Here is an 18166-nt window from a genome sequence, read left to right as displayed (position 1 = left end):
GGGGGATGCTCTGGGTGCCCTCTGAGGAGTGATCAGATCCAAGGATGCCTTTAGAGCACTTTGCCCTAGTTGTGACTCTCCAGGGAGAAAGCAGGCCTGGGGAGAAATGTCCTGCCATCTCTGTTGCCTAGGAAGCAGTGGCTGCATCTCATATTTCTGGGAGCTGTATAGGTTCTGTAGTGTGTCAAACACTTCTTAGAGGCTGTGAAGCTTTGTTTGCTCTCTCTCTCAGGCTAGAGAAATGGGAGGCTTGAGACAAAGTCACTTCAACTGTTTTAGTGTCAATGACCATTTCTTTGTCCTTTTTGGCGTGATGGGCTTGTTATAGACTGAAGTTGTTTTCAGGAAACTTGTTGAACTGCATCTGTTCAAAAAGTGCAACAAGTCCAACTTGCAAGGTGCTGGCTGTACTTGGGTCAGGGCAGTCCCAGACATGAGTACAGACTGGGAGAGGAAATCAGAGCACCTTTGCAGAGAAGGTAACAGAAGTAGCTGAAATTTCTTTTCTTTTGGAAAAGTAGGTTGGAAAATCTGTCAGGGATGTCTGGAGGGAGAAAAGGGGATTTGGTGAAGGCAATAAGAGCCCAAGACAATCCACCTCCATCTTTTTTTATTGAAGAGATTTGTGGTGTGAATGTAAACCATAAAGGCTTATATAAAAATCTAAGTTACTGCTAGAGTAGCATCTGGAAACCAGAGGTGCAAGCTGGGTGGGTGATTGTGTGTCTAAGTATTGCTGTTGCTTGTCTTCCACTAGTGGAAGGGAAATTTGGTCAGCCAAAGAGGCACTGAATCTGGTTCAGACCAGGTATAAAGAGAGCTCAGCATTGCTGTCCAAGTTCTGGCAACCTGGTTGGCTTGAGTAGCTCTTGTTTGTGTGGTTAATTCTCCCAATTAGCAGCATTTTGAGCCTGCTCCTCATGGGTCTCTTTCCTCTTACCTGACAGGTCTTTAAAAATGTGCAGTTTTGCTCCAGGAATCCTGTCAGATGGGAGTTCTGGTGGGAGGTGGACCCTTATATGTCTTCTCTCAGCAATGGCACATCCCAGGGCAGCCTGCAGTGGGAGTTGGCCTTCCTTCCCATATCCATCTTGCTTTCATGGCTGCATGTCATGTGCTGGAGATGGAGCGGTGCCTGGTGAAGGGCGATTGGACATACAGTGCTGGCCGTCTGGTGAAGGTAGGCAGAGCGGAGCTCGGCTTGCATGTGCATGCTGTGTTTGTGCATTGCTACACGAAGCAGCGAGTGCAGGATGTATTTGCATGAGCTTGCAACAGCAGGAAGTGTGGACATGGACAAGGAGGGGCTTGGCCTGTGCCACTGCCTGGTGCAGTGACTTGCAGCCTGCAGAAGACATTGGGAAGTGTGGCATGGTAGCTCTTGTGTGTCTGAGGCTTTGCTGTGTTAGAGATGAGATTTTTAACAGCCTTCTGGACTTGTAGGGTATGGACTGACAAGTTTTGGAGGGCAGCAGTGTATCCTGTTGTCAGCTTGTACTATTTGACCATGGTACAGTCGAAACAAAAAAGTCTTCCTTTTAAGAGTGACTGTACCTAAGTACATCTAACTCTGTTCATAAGGTTTGATGGCGGAAAACCCTTTTAGACAACAGCAGCCTCTTCTGTTTTAGTAGGTAAACCTGTGCTTGCATTGCTGAGGGCAATCAGCATTTAGATAAATCTAAACCTATCTTGCCTTCTTTGTGAATGTGCATACCAAGTTGCCAACTGGGTGCTGTGTTGTATAGCTGCCTCAAATGGAAAAGAAGTTTATTCAGTTTTGCTGCTTCCAGGAGGTGCTGATCTGCTTCCAAAATGGGAAAACCAGTTTGGTTTTACTGAGACAGGTCACTTTGATTGTGCAGTTTGTTTGTTCCCATACTATCCTTTTATCTCCTCTTATAGCAGAGACCATGGTTGGATGCTGCCTAGAAGCCTCTTTGACACTGAACATGAGTTAGATCACTTGGGATATGTGGGATAATTAGATAAATTGTATGCAGATGAAAACAAGCCTCAGAAGCAGATCACAAAATTCCTGAACTGAGCAAGGATGATTTCTTTATGCAGAATATTCACTTTTGACTAGGATATGATCACATTGACTTGTACCCTATGACTGTGCTGGAGTTGTTTCTGAGAAGAGAAATTTTGTCCCACAGCTAAGACATGCCTGGGCCCTGTGGGACACATGCTGTGGCTGCTGCAATGTGAAGGATGGCAGGATTGTGTATGTTCTTGATGAGGGCAAGAGTAAGTGCATTGGGGTCCAGTTTCAACTGTCCTGTACATGCTTCTCTAATGACATGCTAATTTTAAGAAGGAGTTATTCTTGTAAAGCTGTATTTAAATTTGCCAGTGCAGTTTTCGTGCATGCTAAAATACTTAAACTAGTACAGGCTTTGCAGGCTTTTGGGCTGGACACCCCTGGCTCTGCCACTGCTGGCCCTGCTGCTGGCTTGTGAATGTGAAGCTGGGTACTCTGAGCAGGTCAGATAGTCTGTGCAGTTTCCATAATTCTGGATAGTTGCTGGGTCTCCAAGTATTGTGGACTGGTGTCTTTCCTCACCTCAACCTCTGTGCTTCCATCACCCCAACTGCATCTGGGCTGATCCTGCCACTTAGAGCAAGGAGCCATGGTGATGCTCTGATGTATAATCTCTGATTAATTTTTAATATCTTATGTGAGGGAGAAGTAGGGAGATTGCATCCAAGGAATTGTGCTAACAAAAGATCTGTGCTTTTGTATCTGGCCTTCCCTGGAGAACAGCTTCATCTGCCTCTTCTCTATGTGTGATTATCCCAAGGAGGGATAATCCTTTGAACTGGCAGCCTATTTATAGTTGCAGCTTTTGTTTCTTCAAGGAACTGCCAGTTATTTCTGAACTAGGTTTTTGCTTTAAGTGGTACCCTTTTGGTATGTCCAGATCCTGGGCCTTTAGTTAAGTTTCCTCCTCTGATGTTGTTGTCCCTTGACTTTTGTCCTCTTAAAAATTGTAACTGGCTGGAATTTCACAATCACTTGCAGTCTTGCTTCCTGCCCTTACTAACCACTGTTAGATAGAGTCAGATTCAAAGCTGTCCCCTCATGGCTGTTTTTAAAACTTTTCAGTCTTATTCTGGACTGCAACTAGCTTTTGTGTCTTTTTTAGGTTTCTTTTACAGTTTGATCAGTGAACCAAAACAGGCACATTTTACCTCTTCTGCTTCAGTTGCCTGGTGCAGAGCTTCCTGGGGGTCAGTCCCAAGGTATGTGCACTGGGAAATGTTTTTCTAAAAGGCTGTGTAGAAGAGCTGGGAATGACTCATTTCAGGAATGCTTAATGACCTCTTGTATAAAATTCAGAGTACTTAGAGAGAAAACAAGGACTCTGCATTTGAACATATAGGCCAGCATATGCCCATATAATGGGCATAGAGGAGCACCTCTCTTGCACCAAGTGGTTTTGTGTGCCTCTGCTGTGCAGAAAATACTTCCCTTCAGCCACAGATTCCCATGGGTTGATAGGAAGAATTGTATGAGAAACCACCTGTCCTGTTTCATGAGTTCTTTAGGCACTTTTGATGCTTCGGTGAGCACTACAAAACTGTACTGTAAAGAGACAAAGTGATTGGTATGGTGTTGAACTTTTAATGTATGGTACAAGTTCAAGTTTTCTTAGCCAGGGTGTCTTTGGATGCCTGCCTGTGCCCAGCGTGGCTGTGGTGAGGGGGCACACCACATTATTAGCATAGAATCAATTGGGTTGGAAAAGACCTCCGAGATCATCAGATCCAACCCTTGGTCCAACTCCAGTCCGTTTACCAGATCATGGCACTCAGTGCCATGTCCAATCTCAGTTTAAAAACCTCCAGGGATGGTGAATCCACCACCTCTCTGGACAGGCCATTCCAATGCCTGATTACTCTCTCTGGAAAGAATTTTTTTCTGATCTCCAACTTAAATTTCCCCTGGCAGAGCTTAAGCCCATGCCCCCTTGTCCTGTTGCTGAGTGCCTGGGAGAAGAGACCAACCCCCACTTGGCTAGAACTTCCCTTCAGGTAGTTACAGACAGTGCTGAGGTCACCTCTGAGCCTCCTCTTCTCCAGGCTAAACAACCCCAGCTCCCTCAGCCTCTCCCTGTAGGACTTGGGCTCCAGTCCCTTCACCAGCCTTGTTGCTCTTCTCTGGTCCCGCTCCAGCACCTCAATATCTTTCCTGAACTGAGGGGCCCAGAACTGCCTCACCAACTCAGAGTACAGGGGAAGGATCACTTTTTTGATATTTGGCTATTTTTGATACAGGCCATTCTTGGCCATTTATGGACCCTTCTGCTAGATAAAATGTCTGCCACGATAGCTCCTGGCTTTGCTTGCAGCTTGCTGAGATGGTGGATGGGCACAGTAATTCTTGAAAGAATGTCCTGTTCCACTGGGACAGTGGCTGGAAGTGAGCAGTTGCAGGTGCATGGAGTGTCGTCTGCTTAGTCCATCTGCTGCTTCCTGGGGCACCCAGGGTCCTGCTAGCCCATGAGTAGCTGTCTGACGCTGCTGAGCCCAAGCTGCAGCACCCTGGAGAGCAGGGACAGTCTGCTGGACAGCCTGGCAGCCTGCTGGGAAATGTGGTGCCACTGAGCAGGAATGACTGTGGATGGCAGCTGCCTGCATGCTTTGCCTGGAGAGGGCCCCAAGCAAAAGCTGCCTCTGCTGTGATCCAGTGGAGCTCAGGCTGCTCCCTGAATGCAACTCCTCTATTTTTGCAGTGTAGCAAAACATGCTTTTTGGTGCCTGTTCTCAGAGAGCCTGATGTTACAGGCACAGTGGACCTGGACACAAAGTGCTATTCATATTGCTGGTATTTTCTTGTAAATACCATAGTATCCCTGAGCTAGGGAATTTAGTGTTGATCCATAGCAACATTTACGGCCACTTCCTCTCCAGCTGCATGGGTTGTGTGGCATCTCTGGCTCAGAAAAGCAGGCATGGTTGGGTAGTAACAGCCCAGAAGCCGTGGATTGCAGTGGTGTGACAAGATGGATGTCGCTGTCAGGAGGGGCTATTTTTGAAGCTGACTGATGAGGAGAAGCGATGCACACCAGAGTGTTTGCAGGCATTTCTATGCTAAAAGGAGAGCTGCTCTGTAGTGCCAGGTAAGCTGCAGCTCCTCGCTGTGGGGTGTGAGATAGCTCTGGCATGTCTCTGACAGCAACAGTTTGGAGCAGCCAATAGTGTCTTTCTAGCAGATCTCAGGGTTTTCACTCCACCCTCTGATCTTGTTCTTGGCACTAAATGCACAAAGTGATTGCTCTACTATGGTTTAACAGCTGTTCTGTTGTAGCTTCCCCCCTTTTCAGAAAAGGTTGTGTTGTGTGTGGTCCACACAGTGGGTTTCCATCAGTGGATTAAGAGACCTGTGCATCAGAGAGGTTATAAACCAGTTGGGAAGCAATTCTGCCTGGCAGAGTTCTATATTGAATTCTGTCTGGAGAGAGGAAACCTGCGAGAAAGGAGCTTCAGGAATAACCCTGCCAATGCTGACAGGTTGTTCTGGTCTGTTTCATGTTGCCCAGGTTCTGCACTGGCTGCATACATGGGCAGTGCTCATCGTGTTTCGGAGTTTGTGATGCTGGGCAGGCCTGGCATCGCAGCGGCAGTTGCTCTTTTCTCCCATAGTGGGACTGGGCATGTGAGCAGGAATGTCCCCTGAGGTTTGGGTGGGAAGGATATGTGTGAATTGCTCTCCAGGCTGGCAAAACGCGTGGGAGCTCTGAGATCAGGAGGAAGCAGTCCTCAAGTCAGGAGATGGCATTTAGGTTATGTATTGACTTTAGCAATGTTTTTGTCTGGACAGTGTCCCAGACACAAGCTACCATGCCAGAGTGGTCTGCTTCTTTTCAAGGCTGCCTCTATTACTGGGTCTGAAACTGTGGAGCTTTCTGTAGCTATGGAGCCTGCAAAGTTGTTCTTAAAGAAATACGCCACAGAGCAGGAAGGGAGCATTTCATAATATGGGCTTATCTTTGACTTCCTTCTGCTATTGCCTTTGAATTGATCTGAGAAAGCATCATTTGTCTTGTTTAGAAGTGATTTGCTTGCAGTGATGCTGGCATATACTTGCCTATGTAACAAGGCACATCCAAACATCAGAGGATGGCTCAGCAGCCTTAAGAAGAGCACATGTGCTGTGGAGCAGTTGGCTGCAGGCCTGATCAGAGGGAATCCTGGGGAGCTCTGCTATTTTGAGAGTGTCACTGCTGTCTGTGCTTAGTGGGGATACTGGACAACAGAGAATGGCCTTGGCCAACCATTTGTGTGAGAGCTGTTTTTCCATTGCAGCCAGGCCTGCTCTGTCCTGGTTTGGGGTGCCATGACCTCTGATCAGTGCCCTCCTGCTTTTGGAACAGCCCCTGCTTCCTCACTGTGCCATGGGCAGCAAACAAACATCTCAATGTTAGCTCTTGTACTGAGAAGGAATTCTTTTATTAGAAATGCAATGTTACGAGTAGTTCAGATTTTCTTTGGCACTGCTGGCATGGTGACATTTTGGCAGCACAGAAGCAGCTGAAAGCCTGTAGTAGACGTAGCTTCTTGGAAAGAGGAGTGCTCTGCACCCTGAGCACAGCACTGCTGCAGGTCTGTCTGCCTCTGCTCATGTGACTCCCTGTGTGTAGGTCTTGTGTACACTCCATAATGCATATTGGCTAATCTCCTTTAACAAGGATGTTTCAAAAGCATAACCTGTTAAAACCTTCCTGTGAAGGAAGCAGTGGCTGGTCCAGGAGCAGTTCTGGCTACAGTTTGGCTACAGATGTCAGATACTGGTTTTGAAAACCATGAGGAGGAGGATAATTTTGTACATTTTATTAGCTATTTAGAAATATTTTTATATTTTCCTAGATAAATCCAACAAATCTCTTCCATAATGCTGAGTGAATCTTACGTCTTCCAGACAAAATCAGTGAATCCAGTACCTGACTGCGCTTTCCTCTCTCGCACCTGGCTGCTTTCACACTGCCAACAAGCAGCTCTGGTAGCTGTTGCTGGTGATCACTAGTAGCTACTGCTGCTGGCTGAAACGTGCACACAGTCTGATGATGTTCTTGTCCTTTATCTGAGCCTCCTTGTCTCGTTGGTGCACCTGACCCAGCCTGGAATGCATAAGGCCTTGTTGAGGCTGTTGTATCTCTTTGGGGTGTGACCTGCTCTTTCCTGTGCGTGTGTTGGGAGTGGCTCTGTGCTGTCTCAGTGGTATTGCACTACTATGAAATACATATCTGAGCACACAGGAGTGCTGAGCTCGTGATGGGAGAGCAGGTGGTTCCTGGGAAGCCTCTGGGTGGCAGTCAGAGTCCCTGCACAGACCCGTGTGTGGTCCCTGCGGTGGGAAAGCAGCTTCAGAGTGTTCAGTAGAGCAGCTGGGTGCAGCAAGCTCAAGGGCAAGTTGCTGACCAAATCAGAGTCATCTTCCCAGAGAATAAAGAGTTAGACACTCTTCCAAGGCTGATTGAAGCAGGGCAGGCCTGATAAATGTGCATACACAGTGAGATGGTGATGTTTAATGCAGTTAAGAATGAACTTCCTGGTCAGATGAGAACAGCATTGATTGTGCAGGCTTTCTTTTCCACGAGGATACAAAAATGAAAAAAAGAGGTGCTCCAATTCAATACAGTGGTGCTGAGGTCCCATTTAATCTGCTGCACTGTCAGGGCTGCACTGGCCTCTTTTCAGTGACTGTAGTCTATCTTGAATGGCCATCCCAAGGGGCATGTGCTAACCAGGACACAAGACTGTGAGGAAGACTCTGGGCCACTGCAAGCAGCCAGCCATGAAGACAAGGAAAGGTGGATGTGTCTGCCTTCAGGGCACTGTTTCTTCCCTTTGCCTCCCATTTGTCCTGACTGAGGATGACATCTTGTTCTTGGTAACTTAGACCCTGCCAACACTGTCATTCCTTGCCCTTCCCAGCATGCCTTTGCCTGTCCTGCTTCAATGTAGTGTAGCCAAGTTGCTGCTGTGAGAAGGAGCCCCTTCTCAGCACAGGCTTCATGTTCCTTTGCTGTTACAACCCTCAGAGACAAAAAGAAAGAAGAGTATCAGCCAGTCCTCCAGGATGCCTGAGCATTGGCTTGGGTTTCATCTGTCTAGAGGCACTTGGAAGGAGATGAGATGTTAGAGGGGAGGAATAGTCACATGGGAAAACAGGCTGGATTTTGTGAGGCAGGCAGAACCATAAGCTGTAAAGTACCTTACAAGAAATGAAGGGACATAACAACCTGGGGAGTTTTTGTCTTCCTGTCCTTCATACTTTAGGATTTCCTTTGTCACTTGGGAATTGGGGTACGTCAAACTTACTGCAACATGCAGTCATAGAACTCTGCTCTGGATCCAGCAGCAGGGCAGACTTGTGCTGTTGGTAGCAACCTTTTGTCGTCCAGGATGCAGAGGAGGCAAAATGCCTCTCTTGTGGCTAGGAGAAGATTGCTGGTCAGCACCAGGGCTGTTGTACTGCACACCACCTTACATAGCTTGGCCAAGGGACCTGAAACACAGCAAGTGGCTCTGGCTGTAGCTCTTTCTTTGGAGATCCCAGAAGGATGTTGTCATGGCTTTTGGCCTCTGCATCCTACTGCGTTACACCACTTCAGTGCAGCTTGCTTGACTTGTCCTTCCCAGGCTGCAGCAGTTGCTGGAAGGCAGAGTGGCAGGAGTGTGCTAGCAAGCCCTGAGTGCTCTGTCTCTGCCTTGGTGAGGCTCTCAAAGCAGGTTGATGTTGGCTTTTATCCCAGTGTGTCTGTAATTGGCCCACCTACCTGTCCTGATGGTAGAGCTGCAGAGCCTGATGAACCTGCTGCTGTCCCAGTTCATTGCTCCTGTTTGCTGGCAAGAGGGACTTGGTTTCTGAAAGTGCAGTAGGTCTCTCCTCCCTTCTGCGTGCATCAGTGGTGTCTCATGCGTAGATACCACTGTGGCTCAGGGAGTATCTTGACTTCAGAAAGCTGTGGCACATTCTGGGTTGTATCTCACCACTCACACCCTGTTGGTGTGCTCTTCCCTTGACACCTTCCCTTTGGCCCCTATCAGAGGTGAGCTGTAGGGCTGTTCACCCCTGTGGTCAGGGGGAGTAAAACTGCATTTACAAGCTGCTCCATAAGACCGGCTAGTCTCCACGCAGGGCATCCCTGTGCGTGGGGTGTCTGGTCCTGGCCGGCCGCATTCTGCCCTCTAGTGGGAACACTTGCTGGGAATAGGTGCTGCTTCACCAGGGGTGCAGGACTGCCAGGAGCGTGCCATACCTTGTAAGCCCCACGGAATATCTGGCATCTCTCCAGAAGCCCAGTCTCAGAGCTCAGTATCACCTTGAAAGGTAAACCTGAGCTGTCAAAGTCAGGAAAAATATTAGAAAACTGCTAAATTGCCTCTGTTGAAGGCTTAGTCCATGTCTGTGCATCTAATAAGGATGGTAGTGTAGACAAGGATGCATAGAGGGCCAGTGCTGGGAGAGATGGATGTGTTCTAATATTTGTAGGTGGCAAAGGAGCTACAGGGAATGCCCATTCAAATGTCCAGGGAAACAGTCATCTTCAGAGAATGAGCTGCTGCTTACCAGTGGTTGGTAAGCCAAGCACTGAACAGCCCAGGATGCCAACAGAAAAAATGTACCACCTCCTGTGTTGTGCATAGTTGTATTTTCATCCCATTTTCCCGTGTTCCCTATGAGCCTTAGCAACTGTACCTCTGGTTTGTATTCTCCTGACATCAGGGGGTTTAGAGATGTGGCATTCACTGAAAAACATTGGCATTGAAAATGCAACAATAAAACTGTTGAGGAATACACCTAGTGCAGGTAGCTGGATGTGCAGCTGCAGTGGGAGCTGCACGTTGTGCCCTGGATGTCAGGAAATGTCTTGGAGCCTCAGGAAAGGAGCCATGAACTGACACTGACCTGTTGCCTAACAAAAGGCATTGACATCTGAAGTGCTGGATGGCTGGTTCACCCAGAGACTGTAGAAACCAAATAAACAAGCAGAAGACTCCAGACCAAATATCACCATCAGACCAAGAGTCATGTGTAAGGGGTGTGAAGAGCATATGAGGAACAGGCTTACAGGCTGTAAGGGTACAAAAGCCCAGGGATCCCTGCACTGACCTTGGAGGCATCAGCTCAAGCTGGTTTTACTGCAGTGTGATTAAATGGGTGTGGTGTGTGGTGGGAGCCAATTGGGGCACCTGTGGGTCCAGTTGAGCTGCCCATTGCAAAGGTGCTCGAGTCCCAGCAGTGAAAGTCTGGGGTGGTGGGAGTGTGACTGCCAGAGTGGTCCTGAATGGTCAGACAGGAAAGTTTCCGTAACAAATTCTAGTCCCTGTATGTGTGTCCTCTGAGAACAGCAGTCGCCTCTTGGGACAAGAGGTTGGATGCATTTGCAACCAACCACTGGAGGCAGTGCTTTGCTGGTGACTCTAATTTTCACAAAATGCATGTGTTGCAGGAGCTTTACTTTTCAAGTTGAACTCACAAGCCAGCTTTGTTTAAGTGTTTTAAGTGTTTCAATCAGACTTCAGAGCAAAAGCTCCAAAGCTGTCATTTAACTAGAGAGGAAGGAAACAGCTGGGATGCTGCAATGTGGAGCAGAAAAAAAAGGCGAAAAAAATGTGCTGAGCGATGCTTTGGAGCGTTTTCCAAGTATGACTTAAGTGTCTAAGAACATAGTCTAGAAAATATCATCTCTGATGTTTTAATGCCATCAGACAGTTATTAACTCATTTTGTTCCTGAGTTTGTTCCTTTTTCTTTCTTTTTCTTTCCTTCTTGCCCTCCATATTCTTATTTTGATGTAATTGCTTGTAGTTTAGAATCCCAACTTTCAAAGTCAGTGCTTGCTTAGCTATCCTCCTAGTTTAGCAGGTGGGGGTGATCAAAGCTGTGTATTCTACCCCCTCTATTCATTTCCCAAGGACAATGGACCATTAGGAGCAGCTGCCCAGGGAGTCATTAGCACCTTCACACGGGGGGCGGGGGGGGGGGGGGGGGGGGGGGGGGGGGGGGGGCTGCTAATGGGCCATCAACAGTTCAGGGATACCCCATGACTCCCAGAGTTAATCACCCATTGTGTGAGTCCCCGCCCTGGGGGAGGGACTGGGTGCTCCCTGAGGGTACATAAGTGGTGGGTAAGAAGACCTCGGGAACCTCTCGTCGGATCCAGAGGAGCAGCAGGACCTGGACAGGAAGAGACCACCACTCTTGTCCAGACTATGACTGCCATTCTCAACCAGACTACAGCCATCACCTGTACCAACAGGTTTTTCACTTCCTTTTGTTTTGGACTTGAGGGAACCACGCGGGTCTCAGCACAAGGGTATTGTGGATGGGTCCAATGGAGATTGCAACACACCAATGTGGTGTTCAGGCAAATCCCAACTTTATTCAAATTAAACAACATTTATAACCTTAGATAACCCCGCCCCAGGCATAGCACATCTGACTCCAATAGGCTAAGGTTAGAAACATGTACTTTTAAGGTAAAGTCCGAGCCTTCTTCCGGGTGAGGTGAGGGCTTGATGCTGTTTACCTCTGAGGGAGGTGTCACGTGATTCCTCTGGACCCACCGAAGTAAGGTGGTCGGCAACATCTCCCGCTCTTGTTTCAAAAAACAAAACAAAAATGCAAACAGCACAATGCACATAATAACACAATAATTTTAAGTCTTAGCTCCTTAGCTACTTATCCAATGGGGAAATTGTTACCATTAGGAAACTCAAAGGCTGAAAAATTGCTCAGATTTTTTGAAAAATGAGAAAACATTTGGAAAGATCTTAGATTGTGCCAATTCAAGACTTAACAGGACAACAGGCTTTCATTCTACACATGCCTGTCTCCCCCTCTCTTTTCAAAACAGACCTTTGGAAGAGGGTACAGTAAACTTTGCAAACTGACACAAACCAATACATGACTAAGACATGTAGGCTTGGGATTTACAAACTTACAACTAGAACAAAATAAGAAACTTTTCTCTCACGTGTGAGGTTGCGGTCTTTCTGTGTAGTCGTCACCACACAAACCACTGTAAACAAAACAACAAACTCCTTAACAATGTTTATTTTGTGCAGAGTGTCCAAGAGTGCGGAGTGACTTCACTTAGCAAAGAAGCAAGTTCAGTCTAGCTGAGCTAAGTCTCCTTATGCAATATTTCAAGATCAATTCTCAGAACTTCTGTGTGGCCAACTTCTGTGTGGCTTTGAGTCTCAGTCACTTTAGACACTCTTGGTAGTGCAGTAAGCAAATGTGAATTCACAGAGAAAATTCACAGAGGTTAAACATAACCAACACTGAAAGAGAGTAAGTACTGGTGATCTTACACTCTCCAGAAAATGTTCTGCAGCTGAGGGGGGCAGGTGTCCTTACCCCTGTAGCTCTGCTGCTCAATTTAACAGTGCAATAAGCTTAAAACTGCACTTTAACTGAAAATTAACAGAATTTCAAACTTTCAGCTTTTAGGATCTGTTTGTGACTTGGAGATACAGGCTAAACAACATGCCAACTTGAACTGGACTGTTCTTGTTTGATTGGACAGTTAACGACTAGTCTTATAAATAAGAGCAATCAAACAAATCATGATAACAATCAGAATTAATACTCCTTGTATCAGCACTGCTTCTTGCCAACTGATTAGGCTCAGGGAATGAACCCATTTCTCTAAAGAAGAAATGTTTCACTTAGCTTGTCAAGATTATTTTTCACCACTTGTATTTTATCCTGGACTTCTTCGGAGTATTTGCTTAATTCTGTGGAACATATCCCTTCAAACTCATCACATTGGTAGCCATGAATCATTAGCAAGAATTTTAGGGCTTCTCTATTTTGTAATACTGCTTGTTGTATCTTTCCAGCATCTGTTGAAAAATCATCAAGCATTTTGGTAATGATGTTTAGTTGTTCCTGCATCCAGTAGTTTAGCATTCGTACCAAACATAATGCTCTGTTTACACCAACTGGGGAAAACACTGATGCTAGCAAATTTCCTGTGTCATTCCAATGTTCTATGGTGTTTTTGTTAGCCTGAGGACTAAAGTCTTTATACCACCAGACATGCTCTTGCATTGACTGTGTAAATTTGGTTAGCTTACCTAAATAACATGGGCCACCTCTCACTTGAGTAGGTATCCCAGGCCATGCTCTTATTACCACAGATTAAGAAATATCCAAAAGGCAGTGCTCTTCTCTGGTTGCCTTTGGTGTGAACCAATCTCGTTTCTGGGCAACCTGTATTTTGTGAACCAACAACATTCCAACACCAACTGCTATTGGTATAACTCTTATTATGAGGAGTGACATCTGTACTTTCCACAGGAAAATATTGCTGTGACTAGTGTTTCTTTGACCATTCTGATACACTAGAATGCACAAGTTGAAACTCAACACATGATTCATTTCCAGGGAGTGATCCCACTAACTTTAGCTCTTGGGGTTCCCTCTCTAAGGAAGTATTTAATTACCATATGATATCTGCTATGGTGTCTCCAATACCACAGCAGGACACTTTTGCTTCCTCAATACCAAAAGGAATGAAATCTTTGATGTTATAATAAGGTACTCCCATAAGGCACACTCTGTTTGGTTCTCCTGCTTTAACTATGTTACCTGAGCAGAAGTTTTCCAAGTCTGCCTGTTGAGAAAGCATTATCCATACATTTTGGTTAGTAACAGCAACAAGATAAGACACAAAGGCAAGAGATACGCTTAGACATTCTCTGGATTTAACCACGTTTTGTACCATGGTGGCTAGATGCTTTCCATCTGGCTTGACAATAGCTGTGAAAGCTTCTGCCACAGCCTGAGTTTGACTGCGCTGGCTAACTCTGCCAGTTATCTCAAGCATTTCTGAAATGGTCTTTTGCTTGGCATTCTCAAGTGCCATTAGGTGGAACATGAACTTCTTCTCGTGGTTTTCCAGTCCTGCATGTGAAGTTATAGCTTGATGCAGCTTGTCTGCAAAGTGTTGATTTTCTTGTTCCACTGCAGTGAAAGGAGTAGCTTCAGGCACTGTGTTTTGCCTGGCTGATTGTGCTGGGATGGAATGCACCTCTGATGTTAAGCTGCCTGTCTCTTTAAGAAACGGCACTTTGCTGCAAGCTGCTGTTACAGTAGCTGGAGTGGCTCTATTGGCAGCATCTGCTGGCACCTGTAAGGGATACAACTCAAAAAAAGCATTATTTTCAGATCCGGGGGGTTACCTCACTCCCCAAAACTTTTGGTTCCCCTTTAATTACACTTTGAACTCCTTCTCCCCGGACACCATCTCTCACAGCCAGCATGTACTCTGCTGTCTGCGGTTGGTACTCGGTGTGGGCAGTGGGCGTTGCCACCAGTGTGAGAGCTGGTGGGTGTGACGTGGGAACTGAGTTTGATTGACAGCTTGGATCCGCCCCTGGCGATTTCTTCCCGCCTGGCTGAGGCGGGGCCGGTCCCTGTTTTGGTCGGCTGTGGTGGTCCCGCGGCCGATGCATGCGCCTTGATAGATGTGCAGTAGGGAGGGGGTTGGGGAGTCCTGTGCCCATGCCGTTGAATGCGCACTCAGCCTCTTTGGCTCAGCCACGTGGTGACTTTTCGCGGGCTTCCCGATCACGTGGTCTCTTTGTTCTTTCGGCCACACGGTTTCTAGCCCTGCTGGGATGTCTCCCGCGGCAGTTTCCAGCCGCAACGGAATGGCTCCCGTGTACCCACGGGGCGGCGGAACGGCCTCAGCCCCGAGGTACCCGCAGGGCATTGTCGTCGGCGGCGGCGGCGGTGCTGAGGGATGTACAGGAGGAAAGCCGTTCCATGGGGCTTGTCCCCTTTCTCTCATCTCTCTCTCAGCTGAGGGCACCCCCCCTCGCGTTTTCTCGGACCCAGGATATAATAAAAAGTCACTCACGCTCTGGTATGGCTGGATATTTTCTGCGGCATGTCTCGTGGGGATGCTCTGGTTCCAGGGTTGCTGCTGTGGTCCCACAGCTTCTCTTGCTGCGGTGGCCGGTGGCACAGGCAGGTAAAAGGTGGGCTCTGGGCTCAGTGGCGGTGCAAAGGTTGAGTTATAGGGCAATGGTGGATACTGCTGGGGGTATCTGCTCCAGGGATGAAAACTTCCCCATGTTTGCCTTGGCAGGAGGCTTTCGTTAGCTCCAGCAGCTTCTATACTACTGTGAAGCTGAGACAGCATCATTCTGACGGCTTTATATGCCGGGGCTACTTCTAAGGCATCTATTGAAGCATTTTGGATTGCTTCCCACAGATTTGCTCCTATCTTTTCCCACGTGTCTATACGATATGCATAGCTTGCATCAGTTAAGTGTCCATTATTCTGACACCAAAATAAAAGCTTCTCTAATGCTGTTTTATCAATCTTATGTCCCGTAATTTGGGCTATTTTCTCAAAGCTGTCGAGCAGCTTGGGTTTCTTTACTGATTCTGAATTTCCCATGCTTATTTTTCTTATCTCCCAACTCACCGGTCAGGGAATCTCGAAGCTGTCATCCAGTGATACGTTGTCTTCAACGCTGTAGCTTTTTAAGCTACCACCAACTCTTGGTCAGTTTACCGCGATGCTCACTTCTTCCGTGGTCTGTGTTTCGTGGCCATGCTTCCAGCAGCTCTCGGCTGCTCAGCAACTCTCAGGGGTTGCTATTTACAAGTGCCTGAAATTCGGCACACTGGCAACTCTCAGGGGTCGCCTCTAAGTTTCTGGATCTGTCCACAGCTGGCTTCTATGTCCCCAAACATCGCGTCGGGGGTCACCAAATATTGCGGACGGGTCCAATGGAGATCGCAACACACCAATTTGGTGTTCAAGCAAATCCCAACTTTATTCAAATTAGACAACATTTATAACCTGAGATGACCATGCCCCGAGTATAGCACATCTGACTCCAATAGGCTAAGGTTAGGAACGTGTACTTTTAAGGTAAAGTCCGAGCCGCCTTCTGGGTGAGGTGAGGGCTTGATGTTGTTTACCTCTGAGGGAGGTGTCACGTGATTCCTCTGGACCCACCGAAGTAAGGTGGTCGGCAACACAAGGGCTAACAAACCCCTTTGGGATTGTGCCCCAGGACACTGGGTTATACTGCTGGGTTTTGTGAGTTGAAAGCAATTTCCCTTTGTGTCAGTGTATTTATTGTAATATTATTATTAAATTTTAGCCTCTGACTTATAATCTCTCTCGTGGTGAGTTCATTCCCCTTGCTGGTTCACCTTTAAACCAGCACAGCTATAAAGGTGAGTGATAGTGTGTGTCTGTCTCTATGTGTGTTGATGCGCGCGCGCGCACACACACACACACCCCCACACACACGCTCCTTAGCTGTGGGTGCTGTTGGGATGCACATGAATGTTTATATGTGTGTTTCTTTTTGTTACCATCATCTTACCTGGGATTGGTGGCAGGGGTCAGTGTGTGAATGTGTGGACATCTCCTGCTTGATACCTCCTCAGGCAGCAGTGGCTGGGGGTACCAGGCTGAATAAAGAGCTAGAGTGGAACCAGTGAAAAGTAAGAGCTGCTTTCTCTTGTTGCATGTTTAAAAAGCCATCGTCAGGGAAGAGGGGTTTTGCCTGACTGACCATCCATGTTAGTCATGGAAAGAAGGCAGCATTTTTTAGGATAATACCAGGAAAAAGTGAGTACCTCTTTACCATTTGGCAACCAGTAGTGGAGTGTAGGAATACTGGAGTTCCAGAAGGCTGTCAGACTGTCTTGTTGGAGCTCATTTTCCTTGTTGCTGTCCATCACTGTTGCTATGAGAATGTTACAATCATGTTGACCACAACTGGATATAGAGGAAGTCCCTGCAGTAGTTCCACAGGTCAAGAGCAGTTGCCACTTTTTGTGTTTAGTTATAGGAACAAGTAAATCCAGACTTATAATTTATCTACCAAATAATTAGTGACCTGGGTATTACACAGTGATCAGTTCTGGGCAAAACCGCAGGGTAGTTGCCATGGCATTTGGCTGAAGTGTTCAGAGTAGTGTACCTTTCTGATCACTGTGCCTCGTTTGTGTCCTGTAGAGATCTGCAGGGGTTAGTGTGAGACCCACTGCTGGCCAGTACTGGCACTGAACACCCAGCAGTAACACAAATCTGGATGATGCAGGGATTGGTCAAAAGAGAATCATCAGGGATAGCCAAGCTGCTAAGGAAGCACCCTTTTAAAAATTGTGTGCTCTTGTGCTGCAAATATGTGTGTTTAGACTTCAGAACATGCGTGATAATCCCTGTGGGAATGGTGATGGTATTTTAGAAAGCACTCTTGTCTTGGGTTCAGCTGGCCAAGTGTCCAGGACAGAGTGAAAAGGGTTCCTCCTCCCCCCAACCAACCAAGGGAGAAAGAAGAGGGAGAGAGGGAGAAAACCACTTCAAACCAGGTTTATGCTGAAACTAACTACATGTATTTATACAGAAAAGAGAAAATTAAGAGGAAACTACAATATAACACACACTTACACAAGTTATGTATAGTATAACAAGATATAACTTCCCACTCCCCAATTAATACAAAGCAAAGTCTATTACACTAGATCTGTAAGTACTCTAAGAGACACATAGCAAGAAACAGAAAGAGTAACAACAAAAATGTTTCTACTTCCCTGAATGCAAACAAAATGCAAGCAGAGGCAGCAGGGGCTGCAGCAAGGCCTGCTCCAAGACAGAAGCTGGATCACGTCCGGCTTGTACCTCGGCCATAGCAGAACTAACTAAGCCACTCCCACACACTGGATTTTACACCCTTTGAGATGATGTAATATGGTATGGAATACAATACTATTGGCTAGAAGAAGTCAGCTGTTAGCTAGCTCAGCCCAGCTCAAATCAGCTGACAACCCCGGGCCTAGCTGAACTTTTAAAACCTAAATTTAGGCCCATCTGGCCAAACCCATAACAACTCTTTTGAGAAGGGTTGGAGTTGCAGGGTGCAAGCTATACCTGAGCTAGTTGGATCTTTGAGTGCTTGCAGGGGAGGAAGAGTAGAGGGTGGGAAGAAGAAATCACCTTCCTGCATGTGGTGTGGGAAGGACCAGGTGCAGAGTACTGCATGCTGTCTCAGTCTGTGTAAAAGAGATCTTAAAAGCTGGAGAGGGTTAGAAGCATTCAGAGGGAGAGAAGAAAGAAGCTTTAGAGTGCCTTATCAGAGATGAAAGTGCTGCCCAAGTGGGCAGAGCT

General features: G+C 46.9%; 1 protein-coding gene across 3 annotated transcripts in view; it reads left to right on the top strand.

Annotated features, from left to right (window-relative positions):
* Nucleotides 1-18166, top strand: part of LOC139685098 (phosphofurin acidic cluster sorting protein 1-like) — a 72686-nt gene that overhangs the window by 31793 nt on the left and 22727 nt on the right. Inside the window, exon 1 of one of the 3 annotated variants that reach the window (XM_071581710.1) lies at nt 1163-1180. The exons of the other annotated variants lie outside the window; for them this stretch is intronic. The gene's annotated coding sequence lies outside the window, so the exon portion shown is untranslated. Of the gene's footprint in view, nt 1-1162; nt 1181-18166 lie in introns of those variants that run through there. 3 annotated transcript variants of the gene reach the window in all.

The sequence above is a fragment of the Pithys albifrons genome, chromosome 2, assembly GCF_047495875.1.
Source record: "Pithys albifrons albifrons isolate INPA30051 chromosome 2, PitAlb_v1, whole genome shotgun sequence".
Classification (NCBI taxonomy): Eukaryota; Metazoa; Chordata; class Aves; order Passeriformes; family Thamnophilidae; genus Pithys; species Pithys albifrons.
This window is presented reverse-complemented; position numbering and strand designations above follow the sequence as displayed.